We start from the raw sequence: 18746 nt of genomic DNA on the forward strand, positions 1-18746 counted from the left end.
TAAATGAAAAGCAAACCAAAAATAATACCATTTTGAAGGAATATTAGTGTGAATACAATGCAGTAGAAATTGAATTAGCTGTGAGTCCCTGCTGAGTTGTATGAAATAGCTGTTAAAGCTAATCCTCATTGTAACACATAATGATATTATTGATTTCCTTGATACATGGTTAATGAGTGCAATTTTTTAGACTCTTTGAATACAGTAAATCCTGTTTACTCTTATAGTGCAAACCTGCCTGCTGTCTATAATTTGACTTTCCTTTTATTGTCTCCTCATTGTTCATTCAAATAGGCCTACTCGCATTCCTTCACTGGTAGGACTTGATAACATATTCTGCAGTAGCACCTGTGTGACCTTTTTATTACATCTCTGTTATCCTTTGTGACAGTCTAGTGGGAAATTCAAGAGAAACTAACAGCTGAATGGCAGGGAGCATTAACCCCTTCAGGGAACGCACTTCATGGAAACAATGACACCACAACATGAAAACATGAAGAACGGGTCAGGGTCAACTAGAAAGGTCATTATGGGGCTTGAAAACCCTGAAACTGTAAGGAAAAAGTTTGACGGAATTAAAGAAATCTGACAGTAAATCAGAAAAAGGAATCAAGGAGGCTTTTAAATTTTTGTCACAAAATAAGCTACACAGGCAAAGGGCTTTGGACTTTGAAAGGGCATTGCCTGCCTTGCAGTCGCTCTTATGGCAAGCAAGGAGTCAAGATCTTTCCTGACACATAAAGGATTGAGGGTAAATCTAACTTTCATTTTGACCAGATTGTTGCTTTTATTCTCAGGGATTTTAGACTCTGTGTGGTTAGGACAGACATTATTAGTGAATTCCAAATTCTAATTTATAGTGTATATATTTCCCTGGCATTCAACTACTGTCCTGATTTCACAGATCAAGTATGTTTCAAAAACAGCAAAATGAATATTCACTACTTATCCATATTTTATTGGTACCACTATATGAGTATCATCTCCTGTAATAATACTTAAAAATCCAACTGAGGGTTTAAATACATTTTTAAAATGCATGAGTAAGTTGTCTTCCTTCCTTTAGGTCACTATGTTTTCTGTGTCTTCACATGAATTTGGGCCTGGAAACTGCCATGAGGTCTGGGCATGGGAGATCACTGGATCTCCTCTTACTTGTTTCCCCGGTTTATCATGCATAGGAATAAAGAGTATTAGAAACTGGAATTCCTAAAACCGTTCTTATTTTTATCCAAAGACATGACAATGTTTTGTGTTTGAATAATCTCATCTTCCAAATGTTTGTCTTGATGTAGCACATTGTCAGAGTTGCTGCCCTTTCTCAACGGTGGTGCCCTTCACCACAGCACACACACATCATTTCTTGACAGTCTTTGATTCTACACAATACTTCCACAACGAAGAAAAAGAAAATACTCATGATGCTTTACATTGTTTCCTCCAATGTCTCCAAAATATTTGTGATGTCTAGAAGTTCAGATACCCCTTGGCCCCGCAGCAATCACAAAGACTGAATGTCTATTGTCCTTTGTTCAAATATTCTGTGGTTCTGAAATACTAAATAAAAATAATAAAAAACCAGAAAGTCTTAAAATCCTACTCCTGCTACCCATTTATAATCAACCTAGGTTTTAAAATAACCCATAAAATTAATCTGGTACCAGTAGAGAATAATATAGAATATATTAAAAATTATTAAAAAATAGAATCAAATTCAGTACTTAAAAAACCCCCACTTGAATATTCCATTAAATTTTCATGCATGCACTCTGTCCCCCCTTTTCCAGCCAGGTCATATTATCTGTTTTAATTACCCTTCATGAACATGTGAATACAATTTTAGCTGATGTCCTTTTTAATTCCATGCATATTTTCTATCAAATACACAATTACAGAGAAAGTATCTTAAGTTCTCTATTTCCACTTTTCTGAAATCCAAAGGTCATACGACTTATTGTTCGAACTACTTTTTCTTTCTGAACTTCTGCAATGCCTTCCAAACTCTATTTCTATATTAATGCATGATAATAATCAGCCACAATAACAATAATAATACTAATAAAATTAAGTTATCTTTTAATATTTATCTACTCTATAAAATACCTTATTCTTGGAAAAGCACTACAGATCATGTAAGGTTCACTGTTCATGAAAATCACTAGGATTTTCATGCAGATATTGTGAGCATATGATTTTAACCATTTCTTTTGTCTTGCCAAAATTACAGATAAAGGAAACAGTATTTATTTTTCCTTATTTTATGAAGCTGGTGTAAAAAGCTAACAGTAAAATCAGTGTGTCCAAGTACTTATTTCCTATACTGAAGAGACTAAATACTACATCAATCAATAAAGGGGTTTAACTGTCACAGAGGTCCCTTTGTGGACCTTTTGTTCTGCTTGGATTTTATTTCTGTCTGTATTCCTCTCATCTATCACATTCCTACAGGCAATGACTCTTACAAATTTATCATCAAATAAAACAACCATGAAGTTATTTTCCAAGGGTATTAGTCAACTGAAATAAAAGAAATGAACTACTGATCTGTTTAAGTCAACACTCTTCTTCTGGAGTTATGATTCTAAATTTTTTGTACATACCAGTGCTGCAATAAGCTGTCAACTTTGACTCTAGTCACAAGTGCACAAATAGATCTAGACTTATTTGTAATCGATTTTTCTCTTAAAAATTAGTCACGCCCTGGGCTTGCTTTGAGACTAATTAAAGGTTACAAAAATGTGTTTGATATCTGCTTCTATTTGTCCAGACAGTTGAAAAAGATTATTGACAAAATAAATAAAATCTAGAGAAACAATCAAGAAATAATAATCTAGAAATAATAAAGATTTCTTCATTATTTGTGACTTTCCATGACAGTACTTATAGTTATCTATGTAGATGAGAACGTAATAATCCCTTACAGGTTTTTGCTTACATATGTCTTAATTTCCTGGTGGGGTTAAGCCGGGTTTTTTTATAAGCAATACTTTTCTTGTTAAAAGACTAAGCACAAAGATATTAATCAGTTTCAATACAACTCCTTTTATGCGAGAATCTCTTGCAAGTCAAGTTCTACTTTTCAGCAGTGTTTTCCTTTTCATGGAATATAGGTAGATTACAAGTATGTTGCGTCTCTGAAGAAGCTAGAATAGGAAGAGGGTACACGGCCCCAAATCCACACTTGAATGACACAAATCTGGCTTACCCCGTGCTCAGGTTACAGGCCCCAGAGGCACAGGCTGCTTGTGCACTGAGTGATGGAGTGAGCAGATGACTGACATCACTGTGAGGGGTGACAGAGAACACACTCTGAACAGCTGGTGCTACTTTCTTTTACATGTTTGTGCTGCTGAGGGCAGGAGGGTCCACGTTGCCTCCTCCATCGTACTCCAGAGCACATCCAGAACACGTCTGAGCCTGAGCTTGCACCCAGATGTGTTGGGTATGGGAAAAATCTAGGCTCAGATTTGTGACTTTGGTTAAAACTAAACTTTTATATATATATATATATGTGTGTGTGTGTGTGTGTGTGTGTGTGTGTATGTATGTATATACCCACATAATCCCACTTCCTAAGATACTTTTACAGTGATCATCATAAAGGTATGTAAGCATTAAAACACCTGAGTATCCAAAATGATTTCACACAGGTTCAGTCGTTCCATAACAAAACACATTCACATTAAAAAGTAATACCTATCTCTGAAGCTACCAAATAATTTGTCCGAGACTTTTAAAGAAAAAAAGTCTCTTTCAAAACAAGACGTATTTAAATTCTTCCAAGCTTGACAATGTCTGGCTTGCTCTGCAATTATAATTTAGCAGACATGAGGCTAGAGGGTAATTTTTACCTGATGTTTCCTGGATAAAAATTAGTGGTGAAGTCAGAAAATGTACCAATTCTCTCTTTATTAAAAAACTGAAAAACATAGTTACCTGCTAGGAACTGTCTCTGATGTAATTTATGAGTGCAAATAAAATATTAAATCTACCATCACAACCTAAGAAATGAGAAAAACTTGTACTAAAGACAAAATATTTTTAATTTATTTTTTAAATTACATTGTATTTTAAATTATTAGAATATCTAACAACAATTTTAAAAACCAAAACAACCCAAACCCCAACCAAATTAAAAATAAAAGACCGGTTTTGCTAAAATTGCTGGCTTCAAAGTGAAATGAAAGCAACTGATAGGGAAAAAAAGAGCACTGGGAATGTGTTCATTCAAATGCAAAAAAGAGAAGGGAATGTATGAGATAATAACTTATAGCTAAACAACTGAAGCAGTTTAAACGTAATAGGAGGAAGAGAAATTCTAAAATGATATAGCTAAGGTGACATTTTACAGATATATAAAAAGCAGAAGAACTTAAACATTTTTCCTTCCTTCAGAAGTAGCAAATTCAAATGCGAGTATCAAATGAAGGGAGAATATCTTTTCAGCCCATCAGTAATTGAGAAAAACAAATCCTGGTAACATGAACAGGAAGGAAATAAGGATATTAAATAGTTTACACTGAAGTCCAATTGAAGAGATAGCTGAGAATTTAGTTTCCACTTCAATCTTATTCATAATTTTTTATATCATATGTATGAGAATCAAATTGGTTACATTGGCTTTCCATATAGATTTTTTCTTGCATTTTTAAAATAACAAACGTTTGAAATTCATCTGATGGCTATCAGAAGTTATTACAAAAAGTTTATAATGTAACCAATTTTCCCCAAATAAAATTACTACATATAGTTGGTGGTGATTCGTGTCATCAGATCATGTCAGAGACGTGGAACCCAGGCATTCATCTCAGCTAACGATTCAGATCTTTCACAGATCACTAAGGAGAAAAAGCTACCTAGAGAGAAGTAATCCATCATACCACAAAACAGGTGTCTAACCTCCCATTAATAGCTATTTACAGTTTGACTGAGTATCTTGGAAAGTCAGAACATGCTGGTTTATGTGGATTAAAATATTGCTTAGGCATTTTTGAAAGTAAGGGATTTCTTTAAACAGGTGTGTTTACTATTGGAAAGTCTAACATTAGTGGCTATCATGAAGAACAGAAAAATAAAAGCAGAATTATTCAGAATGAATTATTCTTATTTTCCTTTTTTAAAAAAAATGCTTAAAGGCAGCATATAGAAACAAATACTAAAATGAAAAGTTTAAATACCATTCTAAATTTTATTGCACTAGCTAATCTGAAAACAAATTAGAGTTATAAAGTGCAGAGCAATTGACCTTCTTAGATATTATGTACATCACTTATAAGCTAATTGCATTTTAATTAGGTTTTATTAAATGGAGATTTTTGCAATGAGATATTAGATTTTAAATACTTTTGGTTTTAATGAGTGTTAATTTTACTGGTGATTTGCTTCAGCATAGAAGTATCATGAGTGAATTAATTCTATCTGAAGTTATACATTTTAAGGTCATAAATGTTGGCAAGCATTATAGATGATAAGGAAATATTAAAGAAAAAAACAAGGGGGAAGTTCATCTCAGAAAGTGAAAAATAGCTGAATAAAACTCTTAAGATGTAATGATTCCACATAGGAAAGACATTTTGAGCTATAAACATTTTCAAATTTTGAAGTAAATTTAAGAAAGGTTTGGCCTTTAGCTGCAGTCTCAACACAATCCTGGATTAAAATTGAATATCTGAGATACAATTTTTTTCTTTTTTTCCTCAGGTTCACTTCCCTTTAAATGATGGCATCTTATTCATATGGAGGACACACAAATAGTCCTAGTGAGGTATTTTCCTTCCAAAATTATGATTTCTTTTTCTAGCCACATACAGATTTAACATTATTGTTTTGTAAAGATTCTTACGGCTTCTATTCACTTTCTAGTGAGTGCATCCTACCTGCAACGTCTCCTTTTCATCAGCTGTTAGCAGGACTCCATGCATTTGCTTTATAAAATCTCCTTGTTCCCCTTTTCCCATGAGCCCTGACCCTTCCTTCCAGGGAGGGACACCTGCTCCCTCGTCTCTGATCACGACAGCTGGAGTTAGATAAAATGGAGTAGTTGAGTACCCTGCAATATAACCCTGAGAGGCTGACTGGTGCGACCTTTGTGTCTCAGGGTGAGCAACATTGAAATTCTTTCCCAAATATTTTTCAGAGTTTAGCTGCAATATCTTTCAGGACAAATCCCAGGACTCCCTTTCATCCATAATTTTTGTCGTTTGCCTAATTGTGTATGGTCTGGCTGAATGTGGCAGTTTGTTACACTACTAGCTGCTACCGTGTCATTTAGTTGAGGCATGTTCAGCTTCTGTAATATACTATGATTTCTGATCTGCAGATACCGCACTTAAGGGCTCCTAATGCCAATAAAGGTAACTTAGAAGTTACCATTCATCCTTATTGTAGCAATTTGATAAGATCCTCTAACAGGGGAAAGGTTAACCTTACAGAGGAGTGGTTAAAAAATGACATAATACTATAATCTGATAAGACATACTATATATCTATATCTATATCTATCTATCTATCTATCTATATATAAATGATTATGCTTATCTGGGCATATGTGAGAAAATCAAAAGGAACCATAAAAAATCATGCACTGTTGTGACAGTAATCTCAAATAAGTTTCTCCCAAATTGGTATAATTCATGAATGCCAATAGCACAATATCATTCTTTATTAATGGAAAATAAATTAATACACTAATAAAATAATATCTGATAGGATTGTACAAGTGAGGAAAATATATCAAAAACTGCAAGGGGCATAATAGTACATTTGATGAAAAAATATATATCTAAAATAGACATTTGTCTCATATGCTTCAGGTGTTAAACAAATCTCAGGCCGCAATCTTTTGATATGATCAGAAGATATCCGCCATCAAATATGCTGCTGCACAGAACACTTAAACATTTTCATTCCATATGTAACAGCTGTTTTGAACTCTACTTCATTTAAAAGTATTCAAGGAATTTTTACATAATAAAAAATAAACATACAGACATAGTTCATTTCTTAATTCATCTTACCCTAAATAAAAATTCTGAAGCTGCTATTTAAAAAGGCCACAAACATTTTAACTTCTTTAGGGGGAAGGGGGCTTATACAGCCATTTTATTATTTACCTTTATAGAACAACTCTAATTTTTCATCTACATGTATTTCTATTTAAACAAGCATATATATACTGATGTTACTGTGGGGAAGTCATTCTGATTCCAGAAATATCTATAATTAGTGGACCTGGATGGTTAAAATCGGTGATATTAGTACTGAAAAAGAGTTTTAGTAATGAATCTAAGCCAAGTAAAACATCTGGAAAGTCAGAACAGCAACAATCTTAGTCTGAATTACAAAGGGAAATTTTAACTAAAATGTAGAAAGGTTCAGTTATAGTGTGACTAAGATGGCTAGCCTACATACTGACCTAAAAGACTATTGAAAAGTGCATACTCATTTAAGCAACTCATTAAACCCATATAACAATCAAAGATCAGCAGCTCCAGATGTGCAGCTAATGTACAGGCGTATTTGTATGAAAAAGTGAGCCCTGGAAACAGGTCTGCAGTGGAGAACTCCTTATAGTGGCTTCCAGAAAGCAAAAGCAAAGACTAAATGGCTGACATTTCAGCAATGATGAATCACCTTTTCACTTTCTGAAACTCTGTCTTGATATACCTATCTGCATAAAGAAACTCCAAACACTTCTAAGAACACTTGGACAACCGGCTAAACGTGCATTATGTACTACGTACTTTCAAAATCAGACAGCACTGTGAAAGTTCAGAGGATCTACATTTTCTTTTCTGCTCTATCAGTGTACTAAGCTGAGTTGTTTTCATGGAGGAAGGGGAATTCTTTTCATTATTCCAAGTGGATGACTTGACTCATTATTTGTATTAAANAAAAAAAAGAAAAAAAAGGTCCCACGCAGAGTATTGGCTTCCAGATAACTTCTGCTAAAACATCTGGACTAGGGACCAGCACAAAGAACTATACAAAACATTAACACTACTGGTACACATGTTCCTTGGGATATATTTGGACCATTAAGACTGTACTTAAAAATCCTCAACAAAACACCTTGAATCTAGAAGGTTTTACTGTCTTCAGTTTACACCAAGAGCTCCAACTCAGAATAAGCCATTGCCTCATGCAGGAATATGTTTATGAAAAGCAATACACAGGACCCGGGGCCCAAACACCATCCAGAGGCAGAATTCAAAGGGTGACAAGATCAGATTTATGGAGAGCCTTCAGTTGGACATAAGTGCACTGAAATTTCCTTAAACTTTTATGTAGAGAATTCTTTTCACTGCTCAGATGTTAGCAATCCTTGCCTTTTAAGTTAGCACCTTGTATATGTAATTCAAGGACAATTATCTTTTGTTACTTTAAAAGCTCTTTTAGAAAAATAAATTATTTTTATTCAACTTAATTTTTTCAGCTCAGAATTACACACAGATACAGATACATCGTGTCCTGCAGCAAATTAAGAGCCAGTAACTTGGTTAAAAGTATAGCATGGTGGAAACATACCAGCAATCACAAAGAGTCATGGGACTTCGACTGAAAAAATTAAGAAAAGTCTTTTAAACTTTCTGTAATACCTCAGATGTATACATATTTAAGTTTTAAACTGATTTTATTATGGGCAGGTCCTCATCTGGTATAAATCATTGTGGCTTCTTTGAATTTGAAAGACCTATGCTGATTTACTCCGAGCAACTCCATGTCTGTCCCTTAATGTTTTTTTTTATATCATTCTTTCAGAATGCTTTTCAAATTGCTAGGTTATTTTCAACTACATGGGAAGCTGCATTCTTGCTGTCTTTAAGCTATTTTACCCATAGAAAAATCTGTGCTGTCAAAACAGGCTTTTAGAAGTTGAACAAAATCCAAAAAATCCGAGCTGCATATGTAGTAAAAGTTGGCACCAGTTTATCTATAAATACTTAACCATAAGAACAACAGTAAAATCTTCTAGAGATCTGAATTTTCAGGCTATCTTGTTTAGCTCAAGGGCAGTTGCTAATGTAGGCGATCTCACACCTCAGATGCTAAGGATATAAAGACATCACATTTATGCTTTATATTTATTTATTATGACATTGCCCTGAAGAAAACTAACGTTACTGTTAAAAGAGTCATACACATCATGCAGTGAATGATAGCTTGATCTGTCATGACAGAAGGTACAAAACATGTGAAAAGTCTGTTATCTTCAAATTTGGCTCCTTGATCCTTCAGTAAAAAATGTGTTCCATTTGTAGCAAGTGTAATTAAAACCATACTGATTAATTCAAGACATAACCAAACATCCTAAATCCTGTGAATAATTTACATAGCATTCTGTAGTCTTTTGGTTTATTCATTCTGTTTACTACACATGGAAAATTCAGCCTCATCTTCTGATGCATAACTTAGATGCACCATGAAAGATTCTGGTAAGTAAAAGCATTTTTAAAAGGAAGCGATATAAAACTAATGTAATCATAACCATTCTTCATGGAGTAATCTCAAAAGAGGATGAGCTTCAGGGCACTATCCAGGGCAAAGTTCTGCTGTGATACCAAAGTTCTGGTTGTACAGAGAGATGAGCTAGATTGAAACCTTCAGTATGTATGACATACAGAGAACCAAACAACTCCAGATGAAAGTGAAGTATTTTGCAATAACTACTGCCTACAGTCACAGAACTTCATGTGCTTTTCCAAGTGCAATAAGCATAAATTTTTTTCTGTAAATTCACTATTTCAAAACAGTTATGCTAAACAAACTGTCAGAACCACAGTGATTAAGATCATGTCAACACCTCTCCGCAGTTTTTCTAGGGACTACAGTTCAATTAGGAAAACTTTACCCAGCCTGGAATCTAGTTCAAAGATAAATCAAAGCTTGCTTAATTTGGAAGAAAAACTCTCTGACAAATTATCATGCACAGGAATGAAGGGAAAACATGAAATTAATTATGTTTCAGGATCTATTTTCGTATACTGGATAATGAAGATATTTTTAGAAGAAAATCCCACGCAATGTCAACGCAACCTTTGCTCTAGCTATTTGAGATAACTGTCCTCACTGCCTTGTAGATGGGCAATGCCTATAAAGCACCACTCCAAAAACTTTAAAAAAAAAGTTAATACACTCTGTTTGACCACAGAATGAAAAATTATATCACCTCCTGCAGTAATCCTTTTAAAGATGTCTTTCGTTCAAACAAACATCAAGAAGATTTCTGTCGATCCTTGGGCAAGAAGCTCTACTTATATGGTCATTTTGAGTGGAAGGGGCAGATAAGGATGAGTGAAGAGAACTCACTCATGGTGAAGTGTGATGAGGGACAGATCTCTTTCACTTTGGAAGAGATGACAACTCTGGTTCTGTGAAAAGCAACACAGAGTCAGGAAAAATAAGGAGTTTAGATAAAGAGAAAAGAAATGAGAAGAAGCCAGGCACAGCAATGTGCCTCCTTGTCCTCTGTTACCTCTGCAATGCACAGTATCTTCGCTGTGCAGCCTCCTTCTCTTTTTGGAAGAGTGGATCTGACTCCTTCTGCATTCTTGTCATGCTGTAAGTATAGGGGAGGGGCTGGGGATATTTTTTTAAGTATGGAATTTGTGCAGGGCTGACAGCAAGATTAATAGAGGGGACCATAAGGATTCCTTCTAAGCACTCTATTAAGCCAATAAGCAGTGAACTAAGAAAAATTTGCACAATGGACCATAATGGCTTCTAAACAGCTGTTCTGGTCTACCATGTCCAAACCCTACTTTTGAAATAATTTTTAAGTTGGCTCCTACTTACAAGCAAATTCTTTCAGTTTTTAGTCTAAACCAAGTAAATATAACACATTAATTCAACAGCTAGGATCTTATTTTCCTTGTTTATGTGCAGAAGTGACTTTCCACCTTTATATGTACCCTGCTTATGTTTATATTAATTCTAGTCTTCCTTTTTCTACTGTACCTCATGCCTCTTTCCTTATGCATGCCCAGTTAGTCTCATTTTCCTTCCTAGCCTACATTTTACATCTTCTCCAGAATACTTGTTTTCCTCCAGCCTTATTGTTCTTTTTTCCCCCCACTGTTCTTTCCTGATTTACAGCAGATCCCATTACTCCCTCCCAACTTTGCCCTTACTCTATTTCTGCCTTCAGCTTAACCTCCTGTTCATAAGCTCTAATTTATCTTCTACTCCAGTGCTCGCTAAAGTAAAATTTAAGAAATTTGTTTCTCCCCCACTCTAGTAAAACGGAGTATGGGAGTTCTGGGGCCCTTAAAAAGGCAGCTGGTCCTCTTTTGTAAGGAAATCATGCACAGGTGCTGGGAATCATCCAGGGCTGGTGCGTTTCCAGCCTCAAAAGTTGTAGAAACTTACATTATATGTCTATGACTGTGGAAGGTTTCAGAGTATTTCCCTTCCTCTGGAGGGGTGGGGGCTGAAGCAGGTTAGTACTGATAAAGAGAAGGATTGGGGATGGCAGTAGGATGGGAGGGGCTCTCTTCTCATGACACAGTAGCACTGTCTGAACTTTGGGAAGTAGTTACCAATTATCATATTTCTTTTATATTTATCTGACTGCCATGTCTGAACTGTGGCATTCAAGAGGCCCTTTTGTAGCTGTATCAGCAAATTGTGTCTGTGACTGGCATTGTTAACAACAGGCAGAAATGGAAGCAAAATGAAAATGTTCTGTAAGAATCAAAGGAAGAGTATCAAACTAGAAGAATTACTTCTAAATGAACATCGGAGGATAATCTTAAAGAGCAGATGACTGTATACTCCAACACGTCACCTACATCAACAGTCTTGAAAATTACTGTGGCAAGCTAACCTTGCTGCATAAACAAATAACTGAGGTTGCAGATGCTAAATTGATGATGTAGGTTCCAGATCTGAAGTCAGAGGTTAAATCTTTTTTTGGTAAGGGAAATCCTGTTCAAGATGGCATAAGACTTTAAATATACCTTTTGGTTTACTGTATGTAGTAGAATTTGATCTTTTGCCTGATTTATGACATGACGTATCTAACCATCTGTGGGAATGAAGAGGAGTAGATGCTGACCTGGCTTCTGACCTGAAATGTGTTGCCCAGAATGTCAAGTGATGACCTAAACCCACAGTTCTCTTCATTCTAGTATATAAATTAATTGAAAGGTTCAGGCAGAGCTGTCAGTCTTCTGGAGGCCACTGTGAGTAGGCATTGACTGACCCATCTCATATACTGAAGTTATGATGTAACAGTGTGTTAGGGGAGGAACTCTAAAGCTCATCAGTCCAATCTTATCTAAAACAGAAACCCTGCCCCAGTTAAATGATTGTCTAATATGATCCGCTCCTGACAGATTAATAAAAGTGTTTAGTGGTATGTACTGGGAACATTTTCAAAATTTACAGTTATGGAATCCTTGGAATAGGACAGTATATTACTTTAGCTCTCATTTGCAGTTAAGAAGATATCATAGATTATTGGCTTTTAGACACTTGATTTACTTATGAAAACCTAAAATTCATTCAACAGACTCACAAAAAAAGCAAAAAACTATGGCCTAAAGAGGATCTAATATGTCCTAGCTTTGAAGTTAGACCTCGGCTTCTTTTTCAGAGGATTTTAGCCAGCACAGGATTCTTAAGATGGGAACAAATGCCCGTGCATCTATGAATGAGAAATTCTCTTCACACAGGGAAATAAATAGCCAAGTGGGCGAGATTTTGAGACAGGTTTGGAGGTTACAGTATAAACTTCTCCTGATGATTGAGATTTCTGAGCCTTATTGTTACCGTGCTGTTTTATTCAAAGCCAGAGAAGACTCAAGGAATGCACTTCAGCCAAGTAGCATCTCACTGCTGTTGCCTTCAAGATCTTCAGGAATCTATCACTGGAAAACGAAAAAATTCTGGGATTACCTTTCTCTGAATTTTGGGAAGACAATAGATAGGCAAAGTTTTTGATGATTTTGTTTCAACATCTCTTGACAGAAGCTTGTAAGTACTTATTGTATAGAATAATTGTGGTTATTCAATTCAGTGAAAAAGTGTGAAATATAGGAAATAAAGGATGGCACTTTTGCCCCATATGGACAAATTATATTAGTGATACTTTAAACAAAAGTGCTCAGAATTTCAGACTCTGCTGATGTGTGAAATTCAAATGCAGTATTAAGGTTTCATGTGTCTCATCGTTGGCTGAGGTGGTACTATCTAACTATACTCATTTTAAACAGATAAGATTCTGAGGACTGACTGCTCTTCCTCTTATGAACTGCTTCAGTTTTGATATTTTCTATTTTGGTATTTCTATATGCTCTACACTGACCACAGGATCATTCCAAGACTAATTCGTGAGACTAAATTACATGTACAGATCATTACCAACTTAAAAATCAAATACTCAAAGAAGATAGGAAAAATTCAAGAGTTCCTCACAGCAGTAAGTCTCATAGGTAAAAAGATAAGCACAATTTTGCCTTTTGTAAGATAACATTTGGGTTTTAATGTAGAGGAGGAAAATTAAAGCATATAGATCAAGTGCTCACTTTCTTCCATTGAGTAAAAGGTAAAATATTTCCTAGATTTTTCTCAAATGGCAGTTCCTCTGAAAGAGAAACTCTACCTCACCTAAAGAGACTGAAAAGCAATGTTACCTCAAAGAAGGAGTTTTGCTTCCTATAGAGTGATTCACAAAGCAATTTTGCACTAGAATAACAGAAGGTGAGACCAAATAACACATAAATTGCAGAAGCAAAATTTAGAAAGGAAACATTTAATGACATTGTCTTTCACCTAACCTCTGATATCCTTTTCCCTCTGTATTGATAAAAAATAAAATTTGACTCTTTTTCTTGTAAAATAACTTGTAAAACTCTCTGGAAATGTTCTTCTAAATTGATAAATTGTCACTGTTAAGGTATCCAGCTGTGATGCAAATCCTGAGCTTTGAAAATATTATGGCATGCTGCCACATTTTATATGTACGTTTGTTCTTTAAAAGTAAAATATTTTATTAATTGTGAATTTTTGCTTACATTACAAAATCTAACACAAATTCAGATGCAGAATACTAAAATCTGAAGATTGTCAGAATGTTCATGAATTCTGCAATGTCTCAGACTTTGTTTTATATTTCCTCCATACAATTTATCCATGCTTCTCTGTTTTCTATGGCTTACTGCACAACTGAAATTTCCAAAATAGATGGAAACACTCATAAGACGTCAATCTACACCTACACATCAAACCCAGACATCAGACAGTACAATAGCACTAATGAATACTTTTGATAGCACATACCAAACATTTAGCCCTTTAGAGTGAAGAGGCATTTCACAGACTGTTCCTGGGTTTTCTGCTGTTGAATATCAAAAAAAAAAAAAGAAAGCAGTATTTCAAGGCCAGTATTTCCTTTTCAAAGCCCCACATATCTTGCTCATAAGTTATTTCTCAATGTTAAAAGCAATGGATTAATTCATGTGAGAAAATTAAACCAAAAGCCAATAATACTGGTAATGCTTCTCCGTCTCTCTCCCCCTAGAGAGAAGGAGGAACCAGGCAACAAGCTGCAAATTTACAAGAGTTCATTTGGGCAACTGAATTGATTTTCTTTAATCCCACCATGCTTCATATTTTCAATCAAAAAGCCAAGTGTTTAACAAAGGCTTTTCCCCTGAATAGAGGTATCCTGGAAATAGCCCATTTCCTGAAGCAGCAGCAAGATTCCCAGCCACTTGAATTGTATGAGTCAGAGCCCTCAAACAGGTCTGTGTGTGACTGCCAGTGGTGGAGCGACAGTGCTTTTCTAAGCAGCTGGGGAAGTTTAGAAGTTATAACGGAAAGATTTTCAGTGACTTCCCAATTATATCTGAATATGATTGGAGCTCTGCTTTGATGTGCTTACTTCGTATATGAAAGTATCTAAGTTTTCCAGATGTTTCCTCAATAAAGTAAAGCATTTCAACTCCTAGTGACCAAATCTTCCCTTATATATTTAAAGCTCTTTTTCAACCACAAAGAGAAATCCTAGATGAATTAAATCAATAAAATTATAGATTTAGAATTCTGTTATCTGTGTCCAAGCTGGGCTGAAGTTCACAGCACTGAATAATATGTTTGTTAAGATCAATTTTTTCCTGGATTGGATCTACAGTAAAACCTGTCCCCTTTGTACCTCTTGGAAATTCAGATATATTCATCTGTTGGTGGCTTCTAACAGCAGTCTTCAGTGGAGGGGAAGACTGAGTATTTTTTCCTCAAGTACAGTTAACACTGCAGCATCAGTATTTCCTATTTTCTATTAAGTTAGTTTTTAAGCCTAAAATAATGAGGTAGTAAATAATATTTTAGAAATAATCAGGATGTTTATCTAGGAAGCTCAAGGATGCTGGATTGGCTCTTCAGACGTAAGGACAGATGTATTTTGCAAAGAGTATTTAAAAAAGCAATTGAGAATAAAGAATTAATTTAGCTTTCTGCTGCTTCTGTGTCTCAGGAATTCAGAATTTGAGAACTGATGTCATAAAATATCAGTTATTAAAAGCGAAGCAATGATATTCACAGGTTTCATCACTCCCAGGAAAAAAATATTGAAGTTTCCCTTGGAAGAGGGCACTTCTATTGCATGGTAGATTGAAACTCCATGAACAAGAGAATGACTTTAACACTGTATTGAATTAAACTTGCATAACTACCAACCACAGATGGAACTTCATCTGTTGTAACAGCTACAATATTTAAGAAGACTCAATCATTGCACTGAAAATATTTAAGCAGCCTTTTATGTATTTTATGTATGTCTTTTGGTAACCACCAACCATAACAAAGACTTTATAACTGTATTCTCATCTGAACAGCAAAAGAAGATAGTCAGTTTTCAAAATTATTTGAAAATGATCATTTGCATCTTACTGCTTTGCTGAAACTTTTAAAACACTTTTGCTGAGAAAATCTCAGTAAATTATTATTATAAAAATAATAATTATTATTGGTTTAATTTTTTATACGAAAAAATTTTCCAGTACATGTGGTATTGTCTATTTAGAATAGTTTAAAATATGATTATATTTTTTTAAAGACTTGGGGTGAACTGTGGAGTGCTGGACCTGATTACTAAACTCCCATTGACATCTCTGTTGGTCAAAGTTTCACTTTAGTCTTCTGAACTTTCGTCCAACACTATTTGGCCTATGATGCTCTTTGGGGATGGTCCTAAAGTTCCTTTCAACCACATGCAGCAGGAGTTACTGACAAAGCCACATCCTTTGGAAATACAGCAGGGAATTTATATTTGTGCATGCAATTACATCAGTTGCATCTGCAAATACAACGTTGACAAATTCCACCTTTTTTTCTTTCTTTTTCTTTCAGATTTCCATCTGAACTTTTGCAGAGTTAAAAACGGCAATCAGAGAACCTGGTAGTCCCTTGTTAAATAACTTAGAATGTAACATAAGTACCTATAAATCATCGCACACTTCAGATTGATAGAATACAAACATTTGGACTTTTCCTCTTTCTGATGAGCAAAGTTCCAGTGTTAGGGAAGTTTTGTTTACTTCCTTTCAGAGGGCAATAATTTGACTTCAGCTAAAAAAAAGAGGTTTGAAAAATCAGTGGAGAATGTTCAACAGTTTTGTCCTGGACCAGAAGAGGTCACTCTTGTGTGTGGCATAAAATGAATCTGAACCCTTTACCCCTTTCTCTAGTTCACCAGAAATTAGAGGCTTTGGTTTAAATGAAAGATATCATATCCAACCTTTCCTGAATTTGGGGAGTTTTGGATTTCAGGTTGGACCCAGGTTCCACACTGCAATTTTTGTTTTTCTGGGCAATGTTGTTCTGCTGGAGGTACAGGTAATTTTTAACCTCTGCCATTGCCTGAAGCTCTTCACTTGTTTCTCCCTGGGAGAAAATTCACATAATATCTCTAGCTCATGTAGGTTTCAATGAAGAAAAATATCTCTGAGATCATATATTAGGTTAATTTGCACTCGGAGAGGTGAAAAGAGAGCTTCAAGATATAGATTCCTTGTACTATTTTATATTCATTTTCTAAAAGGATTGTTTTCAACCTTACAAAAACTTTTCTTTAAAACAAAAATCATCATTATAAAGTTTTTCCTCCCCCTCTATTGAGAATTTGAAATGCAAGAGATAAATTCTTATGGGTACTGTACATTCCTCTACTCCCTAATTGGGTGCAGGGGTTTCTAATGCAAACGCAGTTCATCCTTCTTCTCTCTGGGCACAAAACTATGACTGCTCATCTGAGATTTGTTTTTTTTTCTTCTTTAAAAGAAAAGCAGTGTCCTTTCACACATGTAACCAAGATCTGGAAGTCTGCCAGCATCTGTCTGACTCATCATTTTCAAAAGATGCTATGAATGCTGGGAATCAAATTCTAGCTGTGAGACTGAAGGTAGACACTTGAGTGCCAAATTCCATTGCCACTTTACCATTCGAGCCCACTTTAATGAAAGAATGCAAAGCAGAAAGCAAAACAGCTCTTTCTGTTGTTATCCTGCTACCAATCATCACAGAGCCAACATGGCTCTTTATACTAAGAATATGAATAATGTACAAAAGAATTTTAGAAAAATACCTTTAGGCTAGAAAACTGAGACTAATCATAATATTGTTTTTCATGAAAATAAGACTTACTTTGAAGTATTTATGCTACTTCCTTACTATTCCCTTGGCTATATTTTGTTTTCATAACGTTTATTCAGTTAACTTAGTTATTTTTGTACTTGTCTGGTCTTAATACCTTCTCTTTTCCCCCCTTTCTTTTGATTCATGCTTTTTTTAGTTTTCTCAGCCTGATTTATCTCTGTCAAGAATTGCTTCATAGTGCAAGGCGTCGGACATAAATCCATTACTTATGGTATGTCTATTGCTTCAGAAAAATGTGCTTCACATGGAGCTCAATTTTTTTCTCCTCCAGTTTTTAAACACTATTTTCCATTCAAGGAACATGAAAACTAATCTTTAAACACAGCAAGATACGACCAAGGTGTTTTTAAACCTATACGGTCCTAACTAAATATTTCTTTCCACAGAGTTCAGGAGACATTACTACTAGGGTGTTCAGATAACCTAACCTTCAGTCCACATGTAAATTAAAGCTGTGTCTTCAGCAACCTGCCTATTGTTTCTTACAATGACTGTTGGAAAAGTTGAGACTTTAGTTAACATTATAATACATTTTTAATGGAGGATAGAAAATATTAACGTAGTATCAATCTAGAAAATAAATGCTTACTGGAATCAGAGATAATATTCTCACTAGATCTATTTAGGAATAAATTACTTCTATCTCTGCTACTTGAACAGGACATAGAGATTGGAAAAATCTAAGCAAAATTGTTAGTGTTTAGATTGCTGAGTCTTGTTGCTTATGTATCTTGTGGTAAAAGTGTTTTTTTTCCTGTATTTACCCGACTTATTTCTTAGGCTTGTGCTATCAGACAGCTCCCAAGTGGGACTGAGATTTTATGCTTCTAGTCGCTGTTCTGACACATAAACACGCATAAGCTTAAGTCACTGAAGTTAAGGACAAAATTCCTGTTGATCTCAATAGGTTCAAGATTTCACCCCAGGCATCTTGGATGACAGCACTTGCACTTCATAACATTACCATGTTTCTTTTGACAGTAAGTAAAACAAACATGTACTTTAAAACTTGCAGGTTTTAAGCCATGTTATTTATTACAAGTCTTTTTGTGTAGATTGAACACTATCCTTTTTTTTTTTTTTTTTTTTTT

This window comes from Empidonax traillii, unplaced genomic scaffold (genome assembly GCF_003031625.1).
Source record: "Empidonax traillii isolate 1590-97213 ecotype Southwest subspecies unplaced genomic scaffold, ASM303162v1 scaffold312:size2399984, whole genome shotgun sequence".
NCBI lineage: Eukaryota > Metazoa > Chordata > Aves > Passeriformes > Tyrannidae > Empidonax > Empidonax traillii.